General features: G+C 59.9%; 1 protein-coding gene across 2 annotated transcripts in view; it reads right to left on the reverse strand.

Annotated features, from left to right (window-relative positions):
- SH3GL1 (SH3 domain containing GRB2 like 1, endophilin A2) overlaps positions 1 to 14446 on the reverse strand; it is a 39011-nt gene that overhangs the window by 7695 nt on the left and 16870 nt on the right. The window lies entirely within an intron of this gene.

Consider the following 14446-nt stretch of genomic DNA (forward strand, 5'->3'; position numbering starts at 1 on the left):
ACCCCTCAACCCCAGCACCGCTGTCCCAGCACAGGCGCTCCTTCTTCACCCCGGGCATCCCGTGTGTGCCTGGAGCCAAGAGATGCCTCGAAGGGAGAAGGGAGAAGAGGGACCTTGTGAGGCCCTTCCCAGTACACAGTGCTTCACGAGGAGTCGAGTGGCTGCCAGGCCCTGCCCCAAATGGAGGCTCCCAGAGGGAGGCCACCTGAGGTCACATGCTTGGCCCTGCCCTCTGGAGGCCAAGTGTCACAGGGTGTGCCATCTCTGAAGCCATCGGCAAATTTAACGTCCCGGGTCTGGTCACTTGTGTGAAGACGTGCACACGGCCTAGGCAGGAGTGTGAGGTGTTGTGTGCCGTGGGCTGGTGACTGTTGACATGGGGGCTGTGGGCTGTGCCCTCTGCCCCTGGACCAGGCATCCACGGTGTTCCCCAGGTCTAGCTGGTGTTTGCCTGCCAACGCCCCACCATTCTTGTACTGGCAGTGGCTCCAAGCTGTTGCAAGACGTGGCCAAGGGATGCCGGAGTGTCCCTGTGCTGCCACACTGCATTGGCTGTGTGGGGCTGGGGGTGTCCAGCAGGCCAGTCAAGACTTCAGGACACAGCCTGGGAGGAAGCGACACAAGAGCAGGAAGTTGCTTGAGCCTGAGGCTCTGCCCACATCAGGTACCTGGTACACCTTCTAGCCCATACCTGGAGGTCATAGCCCAAAGCACCATGAGTACAACTGCCCCCAGCCCCAAGCTTTGCAAACGGCAGCCTGCCCAGAGTACACTGCTGCTCTCATGTCCTGGCAGCCTGCCCTCCTCCAAGGCTCCGCTCTGGAAGCCCCCATGACACAGGACGGGCCTCACCCATGCATCAAAACCCTTTCTGTCCACCGGCCGGGAGGAAATGTCAGATCCCGGGGGCTTGACAAGTCCCACTGCCTGCCCTGGCCCATGTGCCCTCACTCAAGCTGCCCCACCAGGCCTCAGCATTCAGTTTTTAAGATGGAGACGGGGGCGGCGTGCGCTTTGTGGGGCTCTGCCTTCCTGTGCAGGGTACACCAGGCATTCAGTGAGCACAGGACCCCACAGCTCTGACCCCTGTCCCCTTCCCACCTGTGGGTTGGTGGCTCTCAACTCAGCTGCACCTTGGAAGCTTCTCAGAAATCCCCTCACCACATCCATAGCAGGAGGGCTGGGCTCTGGGCCCAGGAGGGGACCGTGGCACAGATGAGAGGCGGGAAGGAAGCAGGAAGTGGCCCTCGTGAGGCAGGAGAGTGGGGCTGCCCTCCATTTCACTGAAGGCGTTAGGAGGAAGGAGCCTACCTCCCTAGGTGTTTTTGGGGTGTTCCACTCTATTTCTTGGGACAGTTTCAGTTCTTTAGATTGTGGCAAGAAAAAGACATGCTCAGAGCTAGTGGCTGCCAGAGAGGGAAATGAGTGGCTGATGCGAGACGACCCTTCTGGGAAGCCGGGAGGAGAACTGAAGCCGCTGGGTCAAGAAGCCGCGCCTTCCAGGCCCAAGACCTGCCCAGGCGGGACATGGTGTGTGGGCTGGCAGGAGCGGCTCTGTCTCGGCCCTTCCCCAGCCCCCCACCTCACATAGGGCAGGAAGACAGGCCCTGACAGCGGGGACCACATCCTGCTTCTGAGGGGAGGGGCTGGGGACTCACCTGGTGGCCTCTGGTTCCAACCCCAGCCCCATCTGCCCATCTCACCTGGGAATCCAGGACCCTGCCTTCCTAAGCCCCAGGAGCATTTCCTGAGCCCCCATAGCCCCCTGCTTCCTTGTACCCCTGACACCCAGGAAGCTGTGCCCCAACTACCCAGGTCTCTCTGCTCGGCTCCAGCCAAGTCCCTCGTGGCGACTGATGGTCCCCCATGGGGCAGGCACTGGGCAGGGGAAGTGACCCTTTAAGGTCACCTCTCTCCAAGGCTCACGAGCTAGAGGCTGGCACAGATGGACCCAGGGATGAGCAGCCACGAGGGAAACACGGGAAAAGCAAAGCACTGGGCCAGTGCAACGCCGGCCACCAGCACGGAAACCAGGCGTGGGCTCCCGCCGCCGGGGCCCTGCCCACTGCAGCCTCCACACCAGCACTACCAAGGATGGGGGACCGAGCCCCCCCCATCTGTCTGCAGCAGAACCGGGCTCCACGGGGGCTCACCAGAGAGCATCTCCTGGGTCAGGAGTAGGTGCTCCTAACCCTGGTGCCAGGCGAGAGCTGCCCATTGTGGGACGGGCAGCCAGCCCCGATGCCTCCGCGTTAGAGACCCTGCCCTCGGGAAGGGAGGACTGAGGCCGTGATCCCAGCGTCCTGCCAAGGGAGACTCTGCAGGCTGATTCTGAGCCTGGATGAGTGCAGCGGACTCAGCAGTGGTAATGACAGCTCTGCACATCAGTCTCCCCACACCCGCAAGGTTCGCCTCGTGTTCCCACCCTGCATGAGAGGAAACAGGAAAATAATGGGGCCACTCCATAGCCAGGGTCCCAACAGGGCTCAAGTTTGAAACCATCCCCCACTGACCAAGTCTGCTTTGGGGTGGCAGGTCAGGGGGTGACTGCTGCCCACTCTCCTGCATGGCCCCACCTGGACGGGGTCAGAGCACCAGCTGCAGACCCCAAGTGACCAGCCTCGAGCCCTACGAGGGCTGCCATCCTGAGAGCCACACCAGCACCTCCTCTCCCCAGTCCTGGTACAAACATAGGCTGAGCCCAAGAGGGAACACTCTCCAAGACTGCCTTTGCCTCAGGTGCTGGCTGGCCTCCCGCAGAGGCTGTGACATGTCCCCTCCTGGAGCAAGGGGACATGGGGCTTCGCTAACCCTGCCAGGTGAGGACCAGCGCTGAGAAGTCACTATGGGAGAGGCCCCGGCTGTCAAGCCTGGCAGTGGCCTTGGGAAGGAACCCACTGTTGCCTGCCAGATACTTCCCCAGGGTTTGGCAAGACTGGCTCATAGTCTTTTGGGTTTTTGCCCAGAGGTGCCCAGCGGAGGCCTGCCCACTCCATGCTCACGCATCCTACCTGTACCCACCACATGCATTTTCTGCCTGGGCCTGACTCTGTCACCTGTGAGCCAGGAACCTACGAAGCGAGCGAGCTGAACACGAAGATGGGGTTCCACCCCAGAGCACAGGACACCTGTCTCCTGGGGAGAAAGGGGCTATTCCTTTGAAGCCTGGCGTTCGTTAGGGTTTAGGCCTTTGGCTCTTTCTGGAGGGGAGCCAGGGATGCGACACACAGAAGAACAGAGAATGCCTGGTGGGAAACTGTGAAGAGCTGTGGACTGAGAGCCAGGGCAGGGCTGGGGAGGGCAGGAGAACCCCAGGTTTTACCCTGAGGGGTGTGGGCAGCTGCCCTGCACCCGGAAGGCACAGCTGTGGCGGCCACTTGGCAGGAGCAGAAGGAAAATTCCAAACCCAGCTGGCTGCTGCCAATGGACGGCCTTAGGATTCAAACATCTCAGCGGGGAAACCCGATCCGTACGGCATCGAACACACACGCCCGTCTCGGGCTCGATGCCCCAGTGGACAATTTGTTCTGATGAATTAACAGATTTTTTTTTTCTTCTTTTAAAGAAGAAAGCCAGCATGGGGGAGGGCGGGGGAGGGCTGCCGCAGCTGGCCTGCAGGGGTGTGCCACATCTGCCTGTAGAGGGTCAGCCCCGGGGTCCTCAGTTCTCACCAGAGTCATGCTGTGGCACTCCAGAACTTCCAGGTTTGCAGCAGAGGTCACCTGTCCTCCCTCAGCTGGGGAGTAGATCTCTGGCTGGCGTCCACCTGCCTATCGGCGTAGGTGGTACTATGGTGCTGCCCACCCTGTGCTACAGAGCCACCTCCTCGTCCCTCCCTGCATCCCTCCTCAACGGCATGTGTGAGAGCACAGACCATAGGGGCCTCCCCCAGTGCCAGGCACAGGGTAGAGAAGTGGCAGGTGGACACAGCTGGTCAACCACAGCAAATACCTGGGACAAGGCTAGTCTTTTGTGTTTTGTTTGTAAAAGAGACAGGGTCTTATTATGTTGTCCAGGCTGGTCTCAAACTCCTGGCCTCAAGCAATCCTCCTGCCCCAGCCTCCTGAAGTGCTAGGACTGCAGGTGTGACACAGTGTGCCTGGCCAAGGCCGAATCTTTACAGGACTTGGGGACAACAACCCCAGGACAGAACATGGGTTGGGGAGCTGGAGACCACAATAGGGGTCCAGGCCCAGCCACCCTACAGGACCAGGGACGGGGCAGGCAAGACACATGGAACAAGAGCCACTGTTCACAGTCCCATGTGCCAGCCATCATGCCAGGCACATGGAGGAAGCTGAGGGGATGTGGAGGAGGAGCGTGCCCAGCCCCTCCACAGTGGGCGCAGCTCCAACGCTGCAGCAGCGTTCCAGGTCCGGCTGGCCATGGAACAGGGTGAAGCGGGGTAGGGCTGCAGGAGCAGCACAGTCCTGAGTGGACCTGTGTGCAGAACAGCTGGAGTGTGGGGTCAGGGTGGAGGCTCCGGGCAGGGACGCAAGGATCCCTGGGGCATGGGGAAAGCCCTGACATGGGGCAAGGGCGGGGGCCAGGGCAAGGGATGAGGATATACTGTAACTGTGTCTCTGAGCCCCTTTCCAAATGTAGCGCCCCTGCCTGCTGGCCCAGCACCTGGGAGCCACTGCCCAAACACAGGGACCCTCCGCAGGGCCACTGCAGCCTCTTTCCCATGGTCAGGAAGTCCAAGATGCGCACAGCCTGGAGGCAGCCTGCTGCCTGGCAGCACAGGAAGCCACTGGCCTTCGTGGCTCCTTTCCACCCGTGCTCCCAGTCTCCTGCCTCGGTGACACCCGCAGACGCTGGATGCTTTCTGGAAGGGCAGGGGATGTGGACTTCTGGGAAGGTGGCATGCAGGTGACCAGCCACCGGGGGCTTCCTGTTCTGTCCTTGCTGGAAACCTTCAGTGGCCCCAGTGGCTGGGGACTCTCCAGACCTGAGGCCCTCATGCACTGACTATGAAAGCTCACCTAACAGAGGTTAGCAGGCTACAGGCAGCTCTGAGCTTTCCCGTGAGAGGAAACGCCCGACATGGACGCGGTTGTGGCCTGGGGGCTCTAGGTCTGGGATGTGGATGGGGTTGTGGCCTGGGGGCTCCAGGTCTGGGATGTGGATGGGGTTGTGGCCTGGGGGCTCCAGGTCTGGGGCATGGACGGGGTTGTAGCCTGGAAACTGGGTCTGGGGCGTGGGTGGGTTTGTGGCCTGGGGACTCCAGGTCTGGGACTTGGACTGGGTGGTGGACAGGGGTGGGGGTGGCACTCCAGGTCTGGGAGCCTGCAGGGCATCCCCAGATGAAAAGCAGGAGCCTTCATTCCTGAACATTCACAGGGAGGAGGCCAGGAGGGGGAGGGAGAGGCGCAGTGGGAGGAGGCCAGGAGCGGGAGGGAGAGGCGCAGTGGGAGGAGGCCACAGGAGCACCACCGGTGCCAGGCGACCCTCACAGCCCAGTGGTGAGGAATCAGATGCCAGAAACCCACTCCCCAACCCAAGGGAAGATGGAAGGAGGCTCTGCCCACCAGGGAGAGACCTCACCCCCCGGAGCTCTTGTAAAACCTCGGGGCTGACTGGTCCACTGAGGATCCCAACAGCCAGGCTCCCTTCAGTGTCCAAGAGTTCAGAAAGCCCTGATCTGCCACTGTCCTTCGAGCCTCCAACCTCTCAGCAGAGATATCCCCTCCTATCCATCGAGTCTGAATGGTTTTTAAAAAGCAGCCTTTGGGAACGGAGTTGCTGAAAACAATGAATGAGGACAAAGTTTCTGAAGTCGTTTTCCCATGGAAACCCCAAACCAGATGCCGCCACCATGGCCAGACTGGGCACTGGGGACAGCCACAGACTCTCTGTGGCAGGTCAAGGGCTCCTTTGGGAATTAAGCTCTGGCAGCAAAAGGACAGTGGCTTTGGAAGCCCCAGGCATCCTCTCAGCCAGAAGGACAGTACCTTGGGCCTGGGGGCTGGCGGCCGAGATACTGGCTCCGGATTGGTACCAGAATGGGATCTGCCTCAGGCCAGGCTGCAGGGGGCTCCCTGAGAGCCCAGGTTCCCCACAGCCCCTGGGCTGTGGGGACAGGCCTGCCACAGACTTCCTGGCCAGAGGTGGGACTGGATGCCATGGTAGGGAAGGAGACCTGGGCCCTGGGGGCTGTGGTCAGGCCCTGCGACTGCAATTTATAAATCGCCTGGGTGGGGGGGCATTTCTGCCACCTGTGGTGCTGGCCATTCATGCCACCTCTCAGGCTGCCTGCACCCTGCTCTGCCTGGCTCCTGGCTCTCAGAGCTGAAGAAAGGACTCCCAGATTGGCAGAGGGAGGTAAATGCTTTGCTGTGCGTGCAGCAGTGAGCCTATGCCATTTGAAGTCACAGCCACTGCTCTCCTGCCTGGTACATGACAATGCGGGGGAGAAAAAACCTTAGGCAAGAGAAATCCTCCAGAAGTCACCTGGGGCCCCATCCAAGAGTCTGAGGCTGACACGTCAGGGGAACTGGCGAATCAGTCACCAGAAAGAAGTCACCCAGACGGAAGTGCCGATGGTCACAGAAGGGAATAGCTCAGCAGCAGCCACAACAGGGCTGCTGGGAGGGTCGAGGACGCAGCTGTCAGCACCCCGAGACAGAAAGGGGCCAGCCAGCCCTGGTCTATGATGGTGAAGGCAGCCTCAGGGTCAGACAACCCCCTCCTGTGCTGACAGCAAAGTCACCAGCAAGGGTCCAGCCCGCACCGCCTTTCTGATGAGGCCTCTGGCTCTGGCTGCTGACCTTAAACCCCAAGCAACTCTGCAAGGGACCTAAGTCCCAGATGGCCTCTACCGACCTGAACCTGGCCCATCCGCCCTAGCAGGGGCGATCAGCGTTTCTCCCCAGCCAGCCTCCTCCCTGGCCTCTCGGTCCTCATCTGCACTGAAAGGCCTTCCCAGGAGTGCCATGACCTGGCAGCCCAGCCTCTCCCCTGCCGTCTCCCTTGGCTCTGGCCTGATCCCTGGGCCTCCACTTCTGCATTTCTTGAGCGTGGGGGCTCAAGGTCTTTCCCCTCATTCCAAGTCAAGTCGCAGGCCAGTCCCTAGAGCATGTGGCCGCCCCTTGCTCTCTGCCATGGCCAGCCCCTGCCCCATACCAAGTCGCCCTCGGGACACCCCCACTGGCCTTCTCATTGCTTCTATACCCGGGCAGTGCCTGGCACTCGGCAGACACCCATGAATGTTACGCTCTTGGTCAGGGCCCCACACCCCAGCCCCTCCCTTGCCTCCTAGATGACGACGTTGTGCTGCGGTTCAGGACTCTGAGATGAGGGCCAGGGAATCTGAGCACGAGGCTGTGAACGGGAAGTAAGGGGTCGGCGGACTTGGGTGGTCGCCCAGGGCCTTTCCCTGCAGATCCAGCCCCAGCTTCAACAAGGCTGGAAGGCACCTGGGTCCCGGCTGAGGGAAGGGCCTCCTCCCTGAGGTGACTCAGCAGTCCTTGCAAACTCCTGCCTCGGACACACCCTGCGTGGCCCAGCTCCACATGGGTGTGGGGGAGGCTGCACTAGGGGGCCATGTGGGGCCCAGGTGGCCAGCGCTGCCCACTGATGGGGGCTCCCTCACAGCCCATATGGCAGAAGCCACAGTCCACACGCCCTAACGACACATGGTGGCAGGGCAGTGAGCTGGGCCCAGCCACCCAAGTTCTCCATCCCAGTTCCTCTCAGAGCAGCCCCATCTCCTGTCTGGTAAAGGCGAGCGCTGGCCTGGGCTCAGCTCGAATGACCAGCAGCCCTGGGGCTGCCATCACCACTGCCGGTCTGCCCAGCACTGAACCCGCCCCGCTCCCCTCGGGCACCCACAGGAACCACCTGCCCCTTGATGCGTGGGGGAAGAGGGGTGCCCTCTGCCATGGAAAGCTGACACCTACTGTCTGTGGCGCGAGGCCAACCCCGCAGAGCCCTCCAGCCCTCACCTGGCCCAGCTGCCGCCTCTGGGCAGATGTCTCCACTTGATAATAGGACAGCTAAGGGCCCAGGAGGGATGTGCCCGGCCAAAGGCCAGACAGCAGGGGTGCCTATGGAGGTCAAGGGATCCCCACTGCTCGGCCTCACTGACCCTGGCTCTGCCTGGAATGCAGTTGGGGCAGGTGGAAGGGGAGAGGCAGAGCCCCAGGACCGGGTGAGGAGACTGGGAGCAGGCGCGGTGGGAGCCGGTAGCTCACGCTGCCTTCCCAGGAGCCGGGAGGACAGGCCTGCAGACCAAGGGGCTCAGCCATGTGGGACACATGCTCCCCCCGTACCCCTGCACAGGGTTTCACCCAAGCACGGAGATGCCAGTGAGTGCTCAAGGCTGCTCTCCTAGGGACAAACCACACCCGGAGCTCTAGCCGGAGCAAACGCATCACAGGGATGTCAGCCCTCGTGAGTCATGCATCCTCATTTCTCAGCTTGGGGACCAGGCAGGAGGGCTGTGTGACATACAACTGGTAAAATCAGTTTCCCATGAAACCTTATAAAAGGAAAAAACCAACCCAAAATAAATGAGGTGATAAATCCCCTGAGACTCTGCCTGGCAGGAAAATACCCTGCCAGCAGCCCCAAGCGCAGGCTGGTGTTCCTGAGGGGGCAGCATGGAGGATCCGCGTCAGCGCGTGCACAGGAGCCATAAGGCAGCCTTAACAATGAATCCTTCATCAACAGCGGGGCTGAGGCAACGCACAGCCCTGCAGAAAGAGGCTGGAAATGGGCCACAGTGACCCTCAGCGAGGGGCCATGAGTTCCCTCCATGCCCCCAAAGCTGAGGCGGCTGGCCTGAAAGCCCAGAGCTCTTCTCCAGGGTCTCTATGACCCTTCCGTTTCTAAAGGACTAATGAGAAGCCTCCTCCCACAGGGAGCCCTCCTAACTGGCCCTCCCTCTATCAGCGGCCTCCTCACCCTCTCCCATCACACCAGTAGTGCCTCCTCTCTCAAGCCCCTGCCCCTTCACACCGCGTCTTATATCCCCACCTGCCCGGGCCCACCCGCCCCACCTCGGAGCCTTTGCTCTCACTATTCCTTCTCCCTCACTGCACCTCCCTGGTCTTCCCACACTGGGTCTTAGCACCAGGCCTCTGTCCATCCAAATGTCCCCAGGGCTGCAAGACCGCCCTGCCCCCACTTCCCTCTTCCTCACACAGTCCCACATTCCTCCTGCTTGTCTGTGGACCCCCTGCTGCCCTGAGCTCAGGACAAAGGAAGCACTTGCCGCTACTTAGCGCCCTAGAATGAAGGACCCCCGGCAACCTCTTGAGGGTCCTCACTACATCCCACCCCTTGACAGCGGCTGAGCTCTGGGGGCAGCAACTCCCAGCAGTGACTCGCAAGGTGGCCAGATGACACTCCTCCCACCACCTTCCTTTTTGTGGCTCGTGGGCAGTTCACCTGGGCTGATGCTGCTGGAGGCCGCCAGGCCCATTCCCAGCCAGGATCTGACTCCCTCCCCAGAGAGCTGCAGGGCTGGGAAAAGTTGCGAATCACAAAACGTGGGCCAGGCAGGCTGAGCCTGACTTGCATCCTGGGGACCCAGCTCCCACAGTTGGGCAGTTCCTTATCCAGGATGACACCTGGGGACAGCGGCAAGTCTGAGGTCTAGGCTGACAGGACACTGGAGAGGCAGGCACGGGAGGCCAAACAGAAACCATCTAAATCCCTGCCTGGCTGCTGGAGGGGAGGAGAGCGCTAAGGTTCTCTAGAAAGTGTGGCGGGCGGGCAGAGCTGTGAGTGGGCACTAAAGAATGTGCCTTCACCTGTTTCCACTGCCCACCTGGCACACCTGCACAGGGACACCAGGCTCTGGGTGGCAGGTGATTCATGCCCCTGGTGGCCCACAGTCACCAAGACTGGTTTTCTGAGATGCGGCTACTGAAAGCACCCAGGCAGGAAGTAATCCCAGGCGGCATGGGGCAGGGCAGGGGGAGCTGAGGTGGGGCCACATCTGTGTACTGGGGCCCTCTGCGAGTGTTAGATGCCAGCATCTGTCACCTAGCAATGGATACTCCTGTCCCAGCGCTGGGTCACATGCACTGGCTCTGGCGCATGGGTCCCCCGACTGCTCAGAGGCACCACCTACTCCTTACACAGTGACATTGGTGGTGGAAACCCAGAGCTGGGAATCTCATAATCGCTGACCACGGCTTTGGCAGAGGAAGGGGGCAAATGTCCTGAGTCCCTGTACCACCTCCCCTGCAGCAAGGCGACTGCAGCCTCATCTCTCTGAAGACTCACGTTCGTGTCCCAGGGACAGCATGCACCTGGGTCCCGGGCCTGGGAGGTTCGGGCGATTGCAGCCTGCCTCCCAGGGCCCCTTCTGTCCCGCTGTGGCTTATCATCCTTGGAGGAACACCACTCAGGATAGGCTCTCGTCACAAACCCACCCCAAGTTCCCCGTTCTCAAATACCAGTTTCCTGCCAGCATGGCTGGGCACGGGGACAGGGCTGGCAGAGGCAGCACTGAGTATCTGTCAAAATAATAAATACTAATGGTTGAAATGACAAATAAATAAGAAGCGGCCCTGCCCTCAGGTGTGGCAGTAACACAGGAGAGCAAAGGTGCACCCGAGGGGCCGCAAGAGGCAGCGGGCTGACTCGGGGTGAGGGTGCCCAATGGGCGGCACCAGGACTGGATGTGGTTCCAGCTCTGCCACTCGGGCTCTGACTCTTGAGCAGAAATGCAAACCCCTCCGAGCCTCAGTTTCCTCAACTGTAAAGCAGGTGACGACAGGTGACATACCATAAGCCTCAGGCATGGACGTGCTTTAGAAACCACATGCCACCCCACGATCCTAGGCTACTGTGTGCCAGGCAACTGAGTCCCAAGGAATGACGGGTGTGGGACTGGCCAGGGGTTTCACCTCCACCCTGCAACGCAGCTTCTGTGCCCAGTTTTTCTGGAGTAAGAGGCTTCAAGCAGGCCCTTCTTTAAGGAGAAAAGGAACACGCCTTCTCTGAGTCACACCCACCCCCAAGGGACCTGGTGAGGCACTCACAGGACAGCACACACCAGGAAAAACTGTGTCAACAGCTGGCTGAATGTGCACGAACTTTTGTGCTGTGCCCAGAGCGCCCCCACATCAGCTGCGGTCAAGTCCTGGTTTGGAAAGGCTCACGGCACTGGATGTACTTGTCGATGGCCGTGACACACAATTCGGAGGTTCTACTGGGGGGCAGGGGTGGGGAAAAGATGCAAAGGACCGCTGGGCTTGGTGGCTCATGCCTATAATCCCAGCACTTTAGGATGCTGAGGCAGGCAAATCACCTGAGATTGGGGGTTCAAGACCAGCCTGGCCAACATGGTAAAACCCTGTCTCTACTAATAATACAAAATCAGCCGGGCTTGGTGGTGCGCGTCTGTAATCCCAGCTCCTCAGGAGGCTGAGGCAGGAGAATTGCTTGAACCCAGAAAGTGGAGGTTGCAGTGAGCCAAGATCGTACCACTGTACTCCAGCCTGGGCGACAAGAGCAAAAACTTCGTCTCAAAAAATAAAAACTTAAAAAGGAGAAAAAAAAGAAGCAAAGAACCAAGAGAGAAATGACTCGACTTAAGATTGGTAGAAAATTGCCCCCGTCCCTGACTCACAGCTACTGTGTCACAGCCCAGGCAGCTACCACAGCCTCTGTGCCCCCTCTCCTGTTTCCCAGTCGACCTGCATTCCTGCCTTCCTACCAGCTGGGAGCACGGCCTCGCTGCCCATCCTGACCCCCCAGCACCTGACTTCCTGCCTGGCCTGTGGTGAATGCGAGTCCTTCCCTGAGGATGTCCTGCCCTCCCTCCACCTCTGCACACCCACGCTCTCCCCTGCCTTTGAGAACATGCCCTGTGCACGAGAGAGCCTGTGGCCGTGACTGTGACGCCAACACAAAGCGAGCTGCAGCCCTGCCTGTGCTTACTTGGATTTTGTGGGGAAGCAGCCCTGCCTCCCGGGCCCGTTGCCCTTATCCCAGGTCTTGCTTTTCTACTGTCATCGCCCCAGAGGACAAGGGACTGGTGCTGCCACTTCCTGAGCTACAAGCAGTAAGAATACTCAAATTTCTCCCGCCCTGCCATCGTGGTCTGGTAGCCAGGCTCCTCCCAGCACCCATGGCGGCTCCCACTCCGCTGGAAGGACTGGTCCCAAGGATGGTGCCTGGGCTCAGGATGGAGGGGAAGGATAGGGCAGGGCAGACCCACGCTGCTGGGGCCCTCCCTCCAACACCCGCCTAGGGGATGCCAGGGCAGGGCTCTCTCCCTGCACCGGAAATGCTCGCTCCTTTCCTCACTTCTTTCTACATCCAAATTCTACCCATCCTTCAGAGCCCTGGTCTGGAGCCATCACTGACGTCCCAGTCAAGTTCAGTGAATATTTATCTGGGCCAGGTACAGTGGAAAAAGAGAGACACATAACGCAGGCTCACACACACACAGGAAGAGAGCCCTAAAATAGGAGGCCTGCAGGGAGTGAGCCAGGGCGAGCAACAAAGGAGGCAGCCGTGGACGGGGCTTTGAAGGATGGGTGGGATCTGGGCACATGCAGGAGAGATAGGCACGGCATGAGAAAAGGCAGGAAGGGAGACACAGGGCCTGTAGCAGGGAGGCTGGCCTGGAAACAGCAGCCCAGGACAAGGCTCAGAAGTGCCCGTTTTGAAGATGTGGGAGGGCGTCATGGGCAGGCATCTGGTGTGGGCTCCAGGCTCCTGGATCAGAAAAAACACGCTGCCAAACTCAGGAACTGTCAATGGTCTGCAGGACAGTCGGCGGTTCTGAACACGATCTGCACTGGTGTCTCCGGGGTGCATGGCACCCTCGGGCTTAGAAGAACAATAGTATGTTCTGTGAAAACCTGAATGAGTGACCAGTTTTCAAAATCCAAGTTAAATAATGGCAATCAACGTTTCTTTTCTTTTCTTTTCTTTTGAGATGGAGTGTCACTCTGTTGCCAGGCTGGAGTACAGTGGCTCAATCTCAGCTCACTGCAACCTCCATCTCCCGGGTTCAAGCAATTCTCCTGCCTCAGCCTCCCAAGTAGCTGGGACTACAGGTGAGCACCACCACGCCTGGCCAATTTTTCGTGTTTTTAGTAGAGACGGGGTTTCACCACGTTGGCCAGGATGGTCTCTATCTCTTGACTTTGTGATCCGCCCACCTCAGCCTCCCAAAGTACTGGGATTACAGGCATGAGCCATCGCACCCGGCCGGGGACCAAATTTTCTGTTAGTCCACTAGCTTTTAAGTCACCAAGGTGGGAATCCAGAGACCAGGGTACAACTTCTGTGGAGTTGAAGATTAGTTCTACGGAGCATCACAACCAAGGAAGGCTGGATGGAACCCAGCTCTTTGCAGGGCACCTGAAGCCAACCTGGCAAAGTCAATCGGTCCAATTTTCTTGTTGATTTCAGGGATAAGAGCTAACACAGGACAAAACAACTCTGTCTCCCCACTGCCCCTCTCTGTCTCCCCCCTGCCCTTGCCTCCCCCCTGCCCCTCCGTCTCCTCCCCTGCCTCTGTCTCCGCCTGTCTCCCCGCTGCCCGTCTCCTCCCTGCCTGTATCCCCCACCTCTGTCTCCTCCTTGCCCCTGTCCCCCACTGCTTCTGTCTCCTCCCGGCCGGCCCCGCCATCTCCCCACTGACTCTGTCTCCCCACTGCCTCTCTCTGCCTCCCCGCTCCCTCCGTCTCTCCCCTTCCTGTCTCCTTCCCTGTCTCTGTCTCCCCCCTGCCCCTCTCTGTCTCCCCGCTGCCTCTGTCTCCCTGCTGCTTCTATCTCCCTCCTGCCACTGTCTCCCCCTTGCCTGTTTCCCCACTGCCCCCGTCTTCCCCTGCCCTTCTGTCTTCCCCCACGCCTCTGTCTCCCCTTGCCCCCGTCTTCCCCCTGCCCCTCTGTCTCCCTCCTACCACCATCTTCCCCCTGCCCGTCTTCCCCTGCCCCCCCTGTCTTCCCCCGCCCCCCTGTCTCCCCCCTGCCCTGTCTTCCCCCTGCCCCTCTGTCTTCCCCCTGCCCCTCTCTGTCTTCCCGCTGCCTATCTGAAAACCATAATGACGACAAGACTTTAGACAGTGTGGACCTCTGTGAGTTTCTTGTTGCCACCATAACAAATTGCCACAAACCTAGTGACTTATAGCCACACACCCGTCTTCAACGATACATTAAAGCAACACAAAGTCTTCACTAGGTCAGACCCTGACAGAGATCTCAGCGGGCTAAGATCGAGATGCTCACTGCAAGCTGCACTCTTTTCTGGGGGTTCTAGGGCTTTCCTGCCTTTTCCAGCATCCAGAAGCCACGCACATCCACTGGCTCACGGCCCCCTCCTCCACTGTCAGAGCTAGCAGGCGCCGGCCCCTCAGCAGCTACCTCTGTTCTCTCTCCGATTGTCTCAGCTCCCTCTGACCACAGCGGGGGACGGCGCTCTGCCTTCTGATGAGACTGGGCCCTCGAGGATAAGCCAGGACAATCTCCCACC

This window comes from Callithrix jacchus, chromosome 22, assembly GCF_049354715.1.
Source record: "Callithrix jacchus isolate 240 chromosome 22, calJac240_pri, whole genome shotgun sequence".
NCBI lineage: Eukaryota > Metazoa > Chordata > Mammalia > Primates > Cebidae > Callithrix > Callithrix jacchus.